The 17,358-nt window shown below is 46.4% G+C and overlaps 4 non-coding genes across 4 annotated transcripts; all 4 read left to right on the top strand.

The window, feature by feature from the left end:
- The first annotated feature begins 6,378 nt into the window (after positions 1-6,378).
- Positions 6,379-6,460, top strand: TRNAL-AAG (transfer RNA leucine (anticodon AAG)). Its single transcript has one exon. It is a non-coding gene; the product is annotated as a tRNA-Leu (tRNA).
- Positions 6,461-7,313: 853 nt separating this feature from the next.
- On the top strand, positions 7,314-7,385 carry TRNAW-CCA (transfer RNA tryptophan (anticodon CCA)). Its single transcript has one exon. It is a non-coding gene; the product is annotated as a tRNA-Trp (tRNA).
- Positions 7,386-13,288: 5,903 nt separating this feature from the next.
- TRNAL-AAG (transfer RNA leucine (anticodon AAG)) lies at positions 13,289-13,370 on the top strand. Its single transcript has one exon. It is a non-coding gene; the product is annotated as a tRNA-Leu (tRNA).
- Positions 13,371-16,767: 3,397 nt separating this feature from the next.
- TRNAL-AAG (transfer RNA leucine (anticodon AAG)) lies at positions 16,768-16,849 on the top strand. Its single transcript has one exon. It is a non-coding gene; the product is annotated as a tRNA-Leu (tRNA).
- Positions 16,850-17,358: the final 509 nt, after the last annotated feature.

The raw sequence follows: 17,358 nt of genomic DNA on the forward strand, positions 1-17,358 counted from the left end.
GTAGAGTCCCCAGGGGAGGGAGAGGACACGGAGACGACGGCGGAGAGGAAGGGATATCAGAGGGGAATGGGGAATGGGATATTGGCAAAATCGGGTCGGGCACTGGAGGGGACTGTAAAGGTAGCTGGATGGGAGGTTGTAGCGGGACGGGGTAATAATAGGCTCCATCAGCTCCGAGAACTGGACACAGGGGAGTGGGGGCGGGCCCCACACTTGGAGGAGGTAATGGTTGGGTATCAATGGTGGAGGCGGGACATGTGTCATTCAATGCATTCTGGGCGCCATCATAGGGCGGTGGCCGCGGGGTTATCGGGGACACATCATTCATCAATCATTTCGATGATACACATAAACCGTTTGCCCCCCAAACTCTAGTTCTTCCTCCGTCCAACCCTCTCGTTTGAGTCCTCTAGCGACTCGATACCAAGCTTCTACAATTTTAGTCAGCCCGGTCTAATAGTAAACCTTCTTTGTCAATGAGTAGCTTTCTCCAAGACTCTGGCTGTAGTCTACCGCTGGGTGACATTTGAAAATTGCAAACCTTGGCTATTTTCCTCATCTTCAACACCGCCTCCTCTCCTGCTCTCTCTCTTACAATATCATAAGCTAAAAGTCCCTTAGCAGGTCTAGCGTGTTCCTGCCCCATTCTAGCCAAACAGACAGTGCACCGTGACAGAGACAGAAAGAGGGAGAAGAAAGGATGAAGTGTCTACAGTGCTCGACTGCCACAAGGACCTAGGTCCTGTGCGTCTTCCCCAAACGTAGACTAGTCACAGGGAGTCCGCTCACCCGAGATGGTGATCACGGACGAGCGTGGATGAGCGTGGGTGACTAACACAGCTCTGGGCAGCAAACAGAAGAAAGATATAGCACAAAGGAGAAGATGAACATAGCAAGGCTAAGCAAGAGGCATTTACAGAAATCACATATGTAGAGATGTGTGTACACCCCGGAATCTAGAGCGAACCACACGATACACACACACACACACCTAGGGTACCCACACTATAACAACAGTTGAACAAAATCCACAGGATAGCAGAAAGTAATATGGCCATGTACATATTAGAACGATGCACATATAAACAGTGAAACACAGCAAATAACCCCTGATCCAGTCAGGTCAATACATGAATAATCTCAGCCTTTCTCTAGGCTGTCACCCAACCCTTCTCTGGGTCGTAACCAATAACATAGTAATAATCACAGTACAAGAAAAACCCCAACCCTCTACTAGGGTGGTCCCAGTGGCGGATCCAGAACCTGATCTCGGGAGGGGCACTTGTAGATTATTTAAAAAAATAATCCAGGCACAATAACCACTACAGCTCAGTGTAGTAGTTATGGCGCCAGTAGTGCCAGGATCCCATCCCAGAGTAAGTAGTCAAACCGTTTAAGAACAGTTTGATAACTTACCTGGGGTCTGCTGGGATATTGGGCATAGGAGCAGTGGTATGTGTTAGGGGTGAAGTGTGTGTGAAAGGTGCAGTGTGTGTGTGTGTGAGCGGTGAAGTGTGTGTGCAAGTGCGTGAGGGCGGCAGTGTATGTCAGGGTTGCAGTGTGTGTGTTAGGGGGCAGTGTATGTGTGGGGCAGTGGGTGTGTGAGAGAGAGCGGCAGTGTGTGTGTGTGTGAGGGTGGCAGTGTGTGTGAGAGTTGCAGTGTGTGTGTGTTTGGGGCGGTGTGTGTATGGGGGGCAGTGTTTGTGGGGCAGTGTGTGTAGTGTGTGTATGGGGGCAGTGTTTGTGGGGCAGTGTGTGTAGTGTGTGTATGGGGGGCAGTGTTGTGGGGCAGTGTGTGTAGTGTGTGTATGGGGGCAGTGTGTGCAGTGTGTGTATGGGGGCAGTGTTTGTGGGGCAGTGTTTGTGGGGCTGTGTGTGTAGTGTGTGTATGGGGGCAGTGTTTGTGGGACAGTGTGTGTATGAGGGCAGTGTTTGTGGGGCAGTGTGTGTAGTGTGTGTATGGGGGCAGTGTTTGGGGGGCAGTGTGTGCAGTGTGTGTATGGGGGCAGTGTTTGTGGGGCTGTGTGTGTAGTGTGTGTATGGGGGCAGTGTTTGTGGGACAGTGTGTGTATGAGGGCAGTGTGTGTAGTATGTGTTTGTGGGGCAGTGTGTGTATGGGGGCAGTGTGTGTAGTGTGTGCATGGGGGCAGTGTTTGTGGGGCAGTGTGTGTAGTGTGTGCATGGGGGCAGTGTTTGTGGGGAAATGTGTGTAGTGTGTGTATGGGGGCAGTGTCTGTGGGGCAGTGTGTGTAGTGTGTGTATGGGGGCAGTGTTTGTGGGGCAGTGTGTGTAGTGTGTGTATGGGGGCAGTGTTTGTGGGGCAGTGTGTGGTGTGTGTATGGGGGCAGTGTTTGTGGGGCAGTGTGTGTAGTGTGTGTATGGGGGCAGTGTTTGTGGGGCAGTGTGTGTAGTGTGTGTATGGGGGCAGTGTGTGTAGTGTGCATGGGGGAGTGTGTGTATGGGGGGCAGTGTTTGTAGTGTGTGTATGGGGGCAGTGTTTGTAGTGTGTGTATAGGGGGCAGTGTGTGTAGTGTGTATAGGGGGCAGTGTGTGTAGTGTGTGTATGGGGGGCAGTGTTTCTGTGGTAGTGTGTGTATGGGGCAGTGTGTAAGGAGGCTTTTTTTTTTAATTTAATTTAATTAAACTTAATATATTTATGTCCCCCCTCCCTCCTTACCTTTATTGATGAGGAGGGGGGACATATTTCGTTCCCTGGTGGTCCGGTGGGGATTCCCTGGTGGTCCGCTGGTGGTGAGGTGAACTCTAGCCCAGCTACAGGGCTAGAGTTCACTCTCGCGAGATTTGGAGCGTTGCCGTGGTTACCACGGCAACGCTCCAAATCTCGCGAGAGGAGGACCCGGAGGAGCTGCAGGTAAGAGCTCCCTGGTCCTCTCTCACTCCCTCCCCTGCCGGCTGTCAGCACAGTGCCTGCGGACCGGGGAGGGAGATCATTGATCACCCTCCCCGGTCCGCAGGCACATTGCAGGGCTGGCACTTGGGCAATGCCAGCCCTGCATTAGCCGGCAGGGGAGAATCTCGGGGGGGGGCAATTGCCCCGTTACCCCCCCCGGATCCGCCACTGGGTGGTCCCCAACCTTCACCGGCTGTCATAATATAGAAACCCAAACCCTCTATCAGGGTGGTACCCGGCTACCTAAATCGGCCAACAAACAATACAAAAACCCCAACCCTCTATCAGGGTGGTACCCGGCTCCCTAAATCGGGCAACAAACAATACAAAAAACCCAACCCTCTATCAGGGTGGTACCCGGCTCCCTAAATCGGCCAACAAACAATACAAAAAACCCAACCCTCTATCAGGGTGGTACCCAGCTCCCTAAATCGGCCAACAAACAATACAAAAACCCCAACCCTCTATCAGGGTGGTACCCAGCTCCCTAAATCGGCCAACAAACAATACAAAAACCACAACCCTCTATCAGGGTGGTACCCGGCTCCCTAAATCGGCCAACAAACAATACAAAAACCCAACCCTCTATCAGGGATTCCGGAGCCCCACGTTGGGCGCCAAATGAAGTGGAAATCAATCAATAAATTGATTATTTTGTGTATCTGCCCCTGGCCAAATTAAGAAACAATGCGTGCACGCTCCCTGAAGTAATTCACACCAGACACAAGTTTCAGATTAATGAAGAACTTGAGGAATGTTTATTCAGAGGGGCAGGCGACCCCTTATAAAGCACAATTACATCATAAGCATGGTCAGAGATAACATTGATTTATGCATTAATAATTGGTTAGGGGTTAAGTGGTTGATTTATTGCTCGTCCTACCGGGTGTGATGTCACTGGTATCATGCGGGTCTCCCCCAGATTCCAGCGCCATCTTGTTAGTGAGGGTATTATTCGAAGACTAAGGGGAAACTCCCCGGCTTTAGCGGCCATTTTATAAATCATATAAAACGATAAATGCTGATTGAGAACTATATAAAGTAAATAGACATTTTACTAGTTTCAAGAAATCAGGATAATATTTCATTTCCACAACACCATATATCCCGTACTTGCGTTATTTCATTATGTTGATGGTCAAAACGGGAAAAGTCCTGCTCATCTACAGTAGGTAGATTTGACATGCTGCAGGATTCCTGAATGTTTCAAATGAATCCTGTGGATTTTAACCTAGGAGTCGGGACACAAAAATAGAGTCCCCCTGTTCCTTTAGCGTGTCATTCTATGGGTTCCTCCTTTTTTTTGCTTTACTCCCTTTTTGTCAAAACAGGTTAATGAATCGATTTCCTAGAGGCAGCATTTGAATGCTGAATACTGGAGGACAGCACTTTCCCTATGCTGGTGGTGAATTGTTATCTTTTGTTTGCACCTGTTGGTGGTCATTTGACACGCTAGCAGCTTTCACTTGAATGTAACATGAGGAACTTGTGCTTCAAACTCTTTCTGTGTGAGAATAAATAGAGGGGGATGTGTAATATTTTAGCATTGATCTAGTTTTCTTGTGTTTTTGCGGTCTTGTAGAGGTGAAGGAATTCCAAATGACCTATGCCGCCAGCAGTGCTGCATGAGTGTGGAAAGATATTGTCAGGACTTGCAACCTTTTGACATGAAAGAAAAGGAAATGATCAGAATGCTCCCAAATGGCGTGCGTGTTTTGAGTACGCAGCCACAAGGATCTTGCGCAGGTGACGTGGCCGAGCGGTCTAAGGCGCTGGATTAAGGCTCCAGTCTCTTCTGGGGCTTGGGTTCGAATCCGACTGCTGCCATCAGGCTCTTTTTTTTCTTCCAGCCTTCTGTGGATGAATAAACGTATCACGCCGTTTAAATACCGCTTCCTTATTTGCCACAGCGTGCAACTTATGTGGACATGGAAATGCACTTGTTTCATACTCATTTGATCTTTGAAAATGGAACAGTAACACAGAAAGTTAGAAAAGTAATGCAGGATGAAAAGAAGACTCAGCTTCAACATTTCACCCACCCTTCTTCCCCTTGTTGTTCCAAAAGAAGGAGAAAGGAAAAAAAGAAAGACCTGAAGTCATTTTCAATTGTGCCCCAAATTGGGCAGCAGGATTCCTTTAGAACTCCATATGTGCATTCCGATTTCTCCTTGGATCAACAAGCTGTGTTACAATACCCACTTTAGATACTAAAGTGGCATAGTTTCCAGCTTTGCCACAAGAACATCGAGGCCATCCTCAAATACATCTACTGAATTCCATAAAACACCTTCTTTAGGAAGAGAATTTAACATCTTTCTTGTCACTTGAAAGAGGCCATAAATTGTCCTAAATATAAAGCTAGCAAAGAGTAAGTCACGTGGAGAATTCCACACCATGCACGATTCACCCCAGCATTTGCATGTTCCATTGTAATGTAATTAAACCGGTATGGCTTCCCAGGGCCACAAACACAGAAACTGGCTAGCTGGTGCCTTTCTGTTTGGTTTTGCCTTCAATTACAGTGGTATTGTGCTGAAAAGAAAAGTACTTATTTTCTTTCCTCTTTAGGCTGAATATTTAATTTGTCAGAATCGATCTAATTTTATGTCGGTGGGGGGAAAAAAACCTACCTTTGTTGGCTACTCTGTTGACGACCACATCCACCTTTACAATGAGACCTTGTGGCGCAACGGTAGCGCGTCTGACTCCAGATCTGAAGGTTGCATGTTCAAATCACGTTGGGGTCATGCTGCTTTTGCTTTGTCATCTCTTGTCATACCAGAGTTGGATAAAAAGCAGGCTTAGCATATATAATCCATATAATCCGTACTTGCGTTATTTCATTATGTTGATGGTCAAAACGGGAAAAGTCCTGCTCATCTACAGTAGGTAGATTTGACATGCTGCAGGATTCCTGATTGTTTCAAATGAATCCTGTGGATTTTAAACTAGGAGTCGGGAACCAAAAATAGAGTCCCCATGTTCCTTTAGCGTATAATTTTATGGGTTCCTCATTTTTTTTTTGCTTTACTCCCTTTTTGTCAAAACAGGTTAATGAATCGATTTCCTAGAGGCAGCATTTGAATGCAGAATACTGGAGGACAGCACTTTCCCTATGCTGGTGTTGAATTGTTATCTTTTGTTTGCACCTGTTGGTGGTCATTTGACACGCTAGCAGATTTCACTTGAATGTAACATGAGGAACTTGCGCTTTAAACTCTTTCTGTGTGAGAATAAATAGAGGGGGATGTGTAATATTTTAGCATTGATCTAGTTTTCTTGTGTTTTTGCGGTCTTGTAGAGGTGAAGGCGTTCTAAATGACCTATGCCGCCAGCAGTGCTGCATGAGCGTGGAAAGATATTGTCGGGACTTGCAACCTTTTGACAAGAAAGAAAAGGAAATGATCAGAACGCTCCCAAATGGCGTGCGTGTTTTGAGTACGCAGCCACAGGGGTTTTGCGCAGGTAGCGTGGCCGAGCGGTCTAAGGCGCTGGATTAAGGCTCCAGTCTCTTCGGGGGCGTGGGTTCGAATCCCACCGCTGCCATCAGGCTATTTTTTTCATCCAGCCTTCTGTGGATGAATAAACGTATCACGCCGTTTAAATACCGCTTCCTTATTTGCCACAGCGTGCAACTTATGTGGACATGGAAATGCACTTGTTTCATACTCATTTGATCTTTGAAAATGGAACAGTAACACAGAAAGTTAGAAAAGTAATGCAGGATGAAAAGAAGACTCAGCTTCAACATTTCACCCACTCTTCTTCCCCTTGTTGTTCCAAAAGAAGGAGAAAGGAAAAAAAGAAAGACCTGAAGTCATTTTAAATTGTGCCCCAAATTGGGCAGCAGGATTCCTTTAGAACTCCATATGTGCATTCCGATTTCTCCTTGGATCAACAAGCTGTGTTACAATACCCACTTTAGATACTAAAGTGGCATAGTTTCCAGCTTTGCCACTAAAACATCGAGGCATCCTCAAATACATCTACTGAATTCCATAAAACACCTTCTTTAGGAAGAGAATTTAACATCTTTCTTGTCACTTGAAAGAGGCCATAAATTGTCCTAAATATAAAGCTAGCAAAGAGTAAGTCACGTGGAAAATTCCACACCATGCACGATTCACCCCAGCATTTGCATGTTCTATTGTAATGTAATTAAACCGGTATGGCTTCACATGGCCACAAACACAGAAACTGGCTAGCTGGTGCGGTGCCTTTCTGTTTGGCTTTGCCTTCAATTACAGTGGTATTGTGCTGAAAAGAAAAGTACTTATTTTCTTTCCTCTTTAGGCTGAATATTTAATTTGTCAGAATCGATCTAATTTTATGTCGGTGGGGGGAAAAAACCTACCTTTGTTGCCTACTCTGTTGACGACCATGTCCACCTTTACAATGAGACCTCGTGGCGCAACGGTAGCGCATCTGATTCCAAATCAGAAGGTTGCGTGTTCAAATCACGTCGGGGTCATGCTGCTTTTGCTTTGGAGAAGGGTAAGCACAGATCTCTTGTCATACCAGAGTTGGATAAAAAGCAGGCTTAGCATATATTGTTACAGAAACACTAGTTCTAATTATGTACCTTTAAATTACTTGGGAACAGCATTGCAATATTTGAACTGGCACTTCGAATACCGCCGAAGTGCCGAAGCCGTCGAAGTCCCTGAGGTAGTCGAAGCGGCCGCCATTACAGTCGAACACGTGGCGGCGGCCATTTTAATGCAGTCGAATGCGGTCATCGGTAACCAGTGTCTTCTCCGACACTTCGACACGAGCCGAAGTACGTTCGAATATTCGAACACCGGCTTCGGATGGAACTTTACCGATTTTCCGTCCGAACATCAACCGACCACACAGCCTGAATCTGTGGAACTGGTTCTGGACTTGCAAACAGGCGTGTGGTCGGTCCAAAAAGGACTTTTTAATATCTTTTGAACTACTGGACGGATTCGCACGAAATTTGAGTATGTTGTTCCCCACTGTATGTTGTTCACAAAAATACAAGTTTTATTAATGTGCTAGGTAAAATAAGAAAGTTATAAAAATGTATAAAAATGTATAAGTTTTAGCTTGGAGATAATTGAGTAGATACAGTAGGAAACTCAATTATCTCCCAAGCAGAGGGGAGGGCATCAGGGGGCTGTACTATGCTGTTATTGGTTATTTTATACCTCCCCCTGGGAGGGGTCTGTGTGTACCTGACTGTAATAAAAAGCAGGCTGGGTGTTCCAGACCTCAGTTCTTACTTGACCCTCAAATCGCTGCTTTGACTCGTTTTGTGGGCAGAAAGGTATCCTAGCTATGCTATAGCTAGTGGGATGATTCTACACTTACAGGACTCGTATGGAATACTATGGAAATCAGCTCTCCCCTCTTCAGCAACTAGGAATCCAGACGACTAAACGGTCCAGCTCTCAGCAAGCCTAAGGGTAACCGTAACATTTGGTGGCAGCGGTGGGATGATTCTGGATGTCCTAGGAGAGGTACGGAACGGATGGAGAGCACCTACACGAAATTGAAGCGTACAACCCTGAAAGATTTACTGGAAAGCAGAGGAGGGTACGCCAGCAACCGGCCAAGGAGGGAACTAATCGCAGAATTGACAGAACTGGATCAAAGCTCCACAATGGCGGAAACACCAATCACGGATGATGATGAAAAGGCAAGAATTGTTCGGGGTAGGCTCCCCTTATACGGGCCAAACCCATCTATAGAACTAATACAGCGATTGATGGCGGAGGCAGACGAGGATATACAAAAGGCCCGAGCCTACAGAATTGAACTAACAAACGCACAACGCAATGCTGAAGCCCCGCAGGTAATCGTTCCTGTCGAAAATGCTGGGAAGCCCAAAATACCCTTTGCGGCATTCCGATCCTTCCTAGAGAGCGAGACAGGAATTGATGAATACTTGGCGGACTTCGAAAGGCAATGCGCCCTGCACCAGATTCCCACCAGAGAGTGGCCCACGATCCTGTCTGGGAAACTATCCGGGCGAGCCCTGGAAGCTTTTCGTACCTTGGGTGCTGAGGAAGTGACACAGTATGAACGAGTTAAAGAGACTCTGCTAAGACGATACGCGGTAACTCCCGACACGTATCGCCGGCAGTTTCGGGGCACGAAAAAGAAGCCTAACGATACCCATATGGAATGGGCGCACCGAATGCGAAGAGCGGCACATCACTGGATGAGCGGAAGTAAAGCTGTGACGGGTGAGGAAATTTTACAACTGTTTCTCTTAGAACATTTTTATGATGGCATGGAACAACAGGGGAAGGAGTGGCTGCGAGACAGGCGACCTTCCACCCTAGAAGAAGCGGCCAAATTAGCTGATGAACACTATGATTCACGTATTCACGAGTCAACGAACTACCGGGCTCCAGCACGGGTTGAGCCCAGAGAGGTTTACCGTGCACCTCCTCGTACGGAGTTCCGAGCCCCGGTACCCGCAGGGCCCCCCAGACACTCAGGGTCACACAATAACAATTTTGATCGTCCCAGACCCACTTGCCACCGATGCAAGCAACCAGGGCATTTCATGGCTAACTGCCCTCTTAACACCCACCAGACGCCCAGGAATTACAATTACCCCTCTGGGCCATACCGTCCTGCCCGAGCCCTTTGTGTTAATCAAGAGGCCTCTATGGAGGAATATTTGGGGCCGCTTCACGAGGCAGACCCTGTATATGCTGCTTCGGATAACCGCCAGCACCATCGGCAGAAGGTTTGGCTCGAAGGGCGATCTACCGAGGGGTTGAGAGACACAGGGGCTACCATAACACTGGTACAGAGTCATTTGGTGCCAGAACACAAGCGGTCAGGGCAGACCGTGGCCGTCAGAGTGGCGGGGGGGGATGTGTACAAAGTTCCGACCGCTAGAGTACATCTTGATTGGGGAGCGGGAAAGGGGGCTGTGAACGTGGGTATAATGGACCATTTACCTGCTGAAGTACTACTGGGCAACGATTTGGGCCCCATGACTTCGGCCTATGCTCCAGCCTACAACAACGAGGCGAACCCAGTGACTACCCGAGCACAAGCCCGGACGGACCGAGAACCCTCACCAGTGCGGGAGACCCAGGTAAGACCAACCCCGACTTCTCTTGACCTGTTAGGCCCCATACCCTGGGACACCCCAGTTACTTTCGAGACCGAGTCTAAGACTGACCCGACGTTACAAAAATACCGGGAACGAGCAGAGACCGGGGGGAGCGGGGCAGACAACGAAACGTTTCTATGGGAAAAAGGGAAACTATACCGCTTGACAGAGAAAAAGGGACAACGTAGGCGACAGCTGGTCGTACCCCACAAATACCGTCGAGAAATCCTCAAAATTGGACACGACATCCCCTTGGCAGGTCACCTAGCTATAACACGTACGCTACACCGCATCACCCACACATTCTTCTGGCCAGGAGTACACGCTGATGTTAAGAATTACTGTAATACTTGCGATGTATGTCAACGAGTAGGAAGGCGAGGCGATCACCCTAAAGCCCATCTAGTCAATATGCCCATTGTAGAGGAACCCTTTAGCAGGGTTGCTATTGACCTAGTAGGACCCCTGGCCACCCCTAGTCCCTCTGGTAAGCGCTACATCCTTACCGTAGTAGACTACGCTACCAGGTACCCCGAGGCAGTAGCCCTATCCAACATCCAAGCGGATACGGTAGCGAATGCACTGGTACAAGTGTTCTCCCGGGTTGGATTTCCAAAAGAAATTCTGTCGGACCGAGGCACCCAATTTACAGCAGAATTGACCCAACAACTCTGGCGGGTTTGCAAAATTAAATCCCTCCTGAGCTCCCCCTATCACCCCCAAATGAACGGACTTTGTGAGAGGTTCAACGGAACCCTCAAACAAATGCTCAAAACGTTCACGCAGGAATACCGAGATTGGGAACGTTTCCTGACGCATCTCCTATTTGCGTATCGGGAGGTGCCCCAGGAAACGACAGGGTTCTCTCCTTTTGAGTTGCTCTACGGACGAAAGGTACGGGGCCCCCTAAACCTGATCCGGGAGCACTGGGAGGGAGAGACGGAAACGGACGGTGTCCCCATTGTGCCATACGTGTTGGAACTCAGAGACCGCATGGAGCAGCTAGCCAAATCAGTGCAGGCTAACCTCCAGTCGGCCCAGAGAAGACAGAAAGTATGGTACGATAGGGGGGCCCGAAGGAGAATCTTTACCGTAGGACAAAAGGTGTTAGTACTTAAGCCGGTGAAGACAGACAAATTACAAGCATCATGGCAGGGCCCATACCAGATCGTAGAGAAAAGGATCGTAGAGAAAAACGGCTTTCCAGGCCCTCAAAAATGCGTTGGTTAATGCTCCTGTCTTGGCGGCCCCAGCCCCTAATAAACGTTTTATCGTCCATACAGACGCTTCCATGTTCGGGCTGGGAGCCGTCCTCAGCCAAGTAGGTGAAGATGGAGGGGAGCATCCAGTGGCCTACATCAGCCGGAAGCTCCTGCCCCGCGAAGTCAGTTATGCAGTGGTCGAAAAGGAGTGTTTGGCCTTGGTGTGGGCATTAAAGAAATTGACTCCCTATTTATATGGACAAGAGTTCACGCTGGTCACCGATCATAACCCGTTGGTGTGGCTAAACCGGGTCTCTGGAGATAACGGCAGGTTATTACGTTGGAGTTTATCATTGCAACCCTTCAATTTCACCATTTCCTACCGACCCGGGAAACAGAATGTCAATGCGGACGGGTTGTCCAGGCAAACGGACCTCAGCCCAGCATAACCAGCGGTCTGGACAGCCTTAGTCTGCCCCGAAAAGGGGTCAGACGGTGTCTGCCAGAGTGTTCCACAAAAAGGGAGCACTGTTACAGAAACACTAGTTCTAATTATGTACCTTTAAATTACTTGGGAACAGCATTGCAATATTTGAACTGGCACTTCGAATACCGCTGAAGTGCCGAAGCCGTCGAAGTCCCTGAGGTAGTCGAAGCGGCCGCAATTACAGTCGAACACGTGGCGGTGGCCATTTTAATGCAGTCGAATGCGGTCATCGGTAACCAGTGTCTTCTCCGACACTTCGACACGAGCCGAAGTACGTTCGAATATTCGAACACCGGCTTCGGATGGAACTTTACCGATTTTCCGTCCGAACATCAACCGACCACAGAGCCTGAATCTGTGGAACTGGTTCTGGACTTGCAAACAGGCGTGTGGTCGGTCCAAAAAGGACTTTTTAATATCTTTTGAACTACTGGACGGATTCGCACGAAATTTGAGTATGTTGTTCCCCACTGTATGTTGTTCACAAAAATACAAGTTTTATTAATGTGCTAGGTAAAATAAAAAGTTATAAAAATGTATAAAAATGTATAAGTTTTAGCTTGGAGATAATTGAGTAGATACAGTAGGAAACTCAATTATCTCCCAAGCAGAGGGGAGGGCATCAGGGGGCTGTACTATGCTGTTATTGGTTATTTTATACCTCCCCCTGGGAGGGGTCTGTGTGTACCTGACTGTAATAAAAAGCAGGCTGGGTGTTCCAGACCTCAGTTCTTACTTGACCCTCAAATCGCTGCTTTGACTCGTTTTGTGGGCAGAAAGGTATCCTAGCTATGCTATAGCTAGTGGGATGATTCTACACTTACAGGACTCGTATGGAATACTATGGAAATCAGCTCTCCCCTCTTCAGCAACTAGGAATCCAGACGACTAAACGGTCCAGCTCTCAGCAAGCCTAAGGGTAACCGTAACATATATAATCCATATATCCCGTACTTGCGTTATTTCATTATGTTGATGGTCAAAACGGGAAAAGTCCTGCTCATCTACAGTAGGTAGATTTGACATGCTGCAGGATTCCTGATTGTTTCAAATGAATCCTGTGGATTTTAAACTAGGAGTCGGGAGCCAAAAATAGAGTCCCCCTGTTCCTTTAGTGTGTCATTTTATGGGTTCCTCCTTTTTTTTGCTTTACTCCCTTTTTGTCAAAACAGGTTAATGAATCGATTTCCTAGAGGCAGCATTTGAATGCTGAATACTGGAGGACAGCACTTTCCCTATGCTGGTGTTGAATTGTTATCTTTTGTTTGCACCTGTTGGTGGTCATTTGACACGCTAGCAGATATCACCTGAATGTAACATGAGGAACTTGCGCTTTAAACTCTTTCTGTGTGAGAATAAATAGAGCGGGATGTGTAATATTTTAGCATTGATCTAGTTTTCTTGTGTTTTTGCGGTCTTGTAGAGGTGAAGGCGTTCTAAATGACCTATGCCGCCAGCAGTGCTGCATGAGTGTGGAAAGATATTGTCGGGACTTGCAACCTTTTGACAAGAAAGAAAAGGAAATGATCAGAACGCTCCCAAATGGCGTGCGTGTTTTGAGTACGCAGCCACAGGGATTTTGCGCAGGTAGCGTGGCCGAGTGGTCTAAGGCGCTGGATTAAGGCTCCAGTCTCTTCGGGGGCGTGGGTTCGAATCCCACCGCTGCCATCAGGCTCTTTTTTTCTTCAAGCCTTCTGTGGATGAATAAACGTATCACGCCGTTTAAATACCGCTTCCTTATTTGCCACAGCGTGCAACTTATGTGGACATGGAAATGCACTTGTTTCATACTCATTTGATCTTTGAAAATGGAATAGTAACACAGAAAGTTAGAAAAGTAATGCAGGATGAAAAGAAGACTCAGCTTCAACATTTCACCCACCCTTCTTCCCCTTGTTGTTCCAAAAGAAGGAGAAAGGAAAAAAAGAAAGACCTGAAGTCATTTTCAATTGTGCCCCAAATTGGGCAGCAGGATTCCTTTAGAACTCCATATGTGCATTCCGATTTCTCCTTGCATCAACAAGCTGTGTTACAATACCCACTTTAGATACTAAAGTGGCATAGTTTCCAGCTTTGCCACAAGAACATCGAGGCCATCCTCAAATACATCTACTGAATTCCATAAAACACCTTCTTTAGGAAGAGAATTTAACATCTTTCTTCTCACTTGAAAGAGGCCATAAATGGTCCTAAATATAAAGCTAGCAAAGAGTAAGTCACGTGGAGAATTCCACACCATGCACGATTCACCCCAGCATTTGCATGTTCCATTGTAATGTAATTAAACCGGTATGGCTTCACATGGCCACAAACACAGAAACTGGCTAGCTGGTGCGGTGCCTTTCTGTTTGGCTTTGCCTTCAATTACAGTGGTATTGTGCTGAAAAGAAAAGTACTTATTTTCATTCCTCTTTAGGCTGAATATTTAATTTGTCAGAATCGATCTAATTTTATGTCGGTGGGGGGAAAAAAAAACTACCTTTGTTGGCTACTCTGTTGACGACCACGTCATCCTTCGCAATGAGACCTCGTGGCGCAACGGTAGCGTGTCTGACTCCAGATCAGAAGGTTGCTTGTTCAAATCACGTCGGGGTCATGCTGCTTTTGCTTTGGAGAAGAGTAAGCACAGATCTCTTGTCATACCAGAGTTGGATAAAAAGCAGGCTTAGCATATATAATCCATATATCCTGTACTTGCGTTATTTCATTATGTTGATGGTCAAAACGGGAAAAGTCCTGCTCATCTACAGTAGGTAGATTTGACATGCTCCAGGATTCCTGATTGTTTCAAATGAATCCTGTGGATTTAAAATAGGAGTCGGGAACCAAAAATAGAGTCCCCCTGTTCCTTTAGCGTGTCATTTTATGGGTTCCTCCTTTTTTTTTGCTTTACTAACTTTTTGTCAAAACAGGTTAATGAATCGATTTCCTAGAGGCAGCATTTGAATGCTGAATACTGGAGGACAGCACTTTCCCTATGCTGGTGTTGAATTGTTATCTTTTGTTTGCACCTGTTGGTGGTCATTTGACACGCTAGCAGATTTCACCTGAATGTAACATGAGGAACTTGCGCTTTAAACTCTTTCTGTGTGAGAATAAATAGAGGGGGATGTGTAATATTTTAGCATTGATCTAGTTTTCTTGTGTTTTTGCGGTCTTGTAGAGGTGAAGGCGTTCTAAATGACCTATGCCGCCAGCAGTGCTGCATGAGTGTGGAAAGATATTGTCGGGACTTGCAACCTTTTGACAAGAAAGAAAAGGAAATGATCAGAACGCTCCCAAATGGCGTGCGTGTTTTGAGTACGCAGTCAAAGGAATTTTGCGCAGGTAGCGTGGCCGAGCGGTCTAAGGCGCTGGAATAAGGCTCCAGTCTCTTCGGGGGCGTGTGTTCGAATCCCACCGCTGCCATCAGGCTCTTTTTTTTCTTCCAGCCTTCTGTGGATGAATAAACGTATCACGCCGTTTAAATACCGCTTCCTTATTTGCCACAGCGTGCAACTTATGTGGACATGGAAATGCACTTGTTTCATACTCATTTGATCTTTGAATATGGAACAGTAACACAGAAAGTTAGAAAAGTAATGCAGGATGAAAAGAAGACTCAGCTTCAACATTTCACCCACCCTTCTTCCCCTTGTTGTTCCAAAAGAAGGAGAAAGGAAAAAAAGAAAGACCTGAAGTCATTTTCAATTGTGCCCCAAATTGGGCAGCAGGATTCCTTTAGAACTCCATATGTGCATCCCGATTTCTCCTTGGATCAACAAGCTGTGCTACAATACCCACTTTAGATACTAAAGTGGCATAGTTTCCAGCTTTGCCACAAGAACATCGAGGCCATCCTCAAATACATCTACTGAATTCCATAAAACACCTTCTTTAGGAAGAGAATTTAACATCTTTCTTCTCACTTGAAAGAGGCCATAAATTGTCCTAAATATAAAGCTAGCAAAGAGTAAGTCACGTGGAGAATTCCACACCATGCACGATTCCCCCCAGCATTTGCATGTTCCATTGTAATGTACTAAACCGGTATGGCTTCACATGGCCACAAACACAGAAACTGGCTAGCTGGTGCGGTGCCTTTCTGTTTGGCTTTGCCTTCAATTACAGTGGTATTGTGCTGAAAAGAAAAGTACTTATTTTCATTCCTCTTTAGGCTGAATATTTAATTTGTCAGAATCGATCTAATTTTATGTCGGTGGGGGAAAAAAAACCTACTTTTGTTGGCTACTCTGTTGACGACCACGTCAACCTTCACAATGAGACCTCGTGGCACAACGGTAGCGTGTCTGACTCCAGATCAGAAGGTTGAGTGTTCCAATCACGTCGGGGTCATGCTGCTTTTGCTTTGAAGAAGAGTAAGCACAGATCTCTTGTCATACCAGAGTTGGATGAAAAGCAGGCTTAGCATATATAATCCATATATCCCGTACTTGCGTTATTTCATTATGTTGATGGTCAAAACGGGAAAAGTCCTGCTCATCTACAGTAGGTAGATTTGACATGCTGCAGGATTCCTGATTGTTTCAAATGAATCCTGTGGATTTTAAACTAGGAGTCGGGAACCAAAAATAGAGTCCCCTTGTTCCTTTAGCGTGTCATTTTATGGGTTCCTCCTTTTTTTTGCTTTACTCCCTTTTTGCCAAAACAGGTTAATGAATCGATTTCCTAGAGGCAGCATTTGAATGCTGAATACTGGAGGACAGCACTTTCCCTATGCTGGTGTTGAATTGTTATCTTTTGTTTGCACCTGTTGGTGGTCATTTGACACGCTAGCAGATTTCACCTGAATGTAACATGAGGAACTTGCGCTTTAAACTCTTTCTGTGTGAGAATAAATAGAGGGGGATGTGTAATATTTTAGCATTGATCTAGTTTTCTTGTGTTTTTGTGGTCTTGTAGAGGTGAAGGCGTTCTAAATGACCTATGCCGCCAGCAGTGCTGCATGAGTGTGGAAAGATATTGTCGGGACTTGCAACCTTTTGACAAGAAAGAAAATGAAATGATCAGAACGCTCCCAAATGGCGTGCGTGTTTTGAGTACGCAGCCACAGGGATTTTGCGCAGGTAGCGTGGCCGAGCGGTCTAAGGCGCTGGATTAAGGCTCCAGTCTCTTCGGGGGCGTGGGTTCGAATCCCACCGCTGCCATCAGGCTCTTTTTTTCTTCCAGCCTTCTTTGGATGAATAAACGTATCACGCCGTTTAAATACCGCTTCCTTATTTGCCACAACGTGCAACTTATGTGGACATGGAAATGCACTTGTTTCATACTCATTTGATCTTTGAAAATGGAACAGTAACACAGAAAGTTAGAAAAGTAATGCAGGATGAAAAGAAGACTCAGCTTCAACATTTCACCCACCCTTCTTCCCCTTGTTGTTCCAAAAGAAGGAGAAAGGAAAAAAAGAAAGACCTGAAGTCATTTTCAATTGTGCCCCAAATTGGGCAGCAGGATTCCTTTAGAACTCCATATGTGCATTCCGATTTCTCCTTGCATCAACAAGCTGTGTTACAATACCCACTTTAGATACTAAAGTGGCATAGTTTCCAGCTTTGCCACAAGAACATCGAGGCCATCCTCAAATACATCTACTGATTTCCATAAAACACTTTCTTTAGGAAGAGAATTTAACATCTTTCTTCTCACTTGAAAGAGG

The sequence above is a fragment of the Pelobates fuscus genome, chromosome 3 (assembly GCF_036172605.1).
Source record: "Pelobates fuscus isolate aPelFus1 chromosome 3, aPelFus1.pri, whole genome shotgun sequence".
Lineage (NCBI taxonomy): Eukaryota > Metazoa > Chordata > Amphibia > Anura > Pelobatidae > Pelobates > Pelobates fuscus.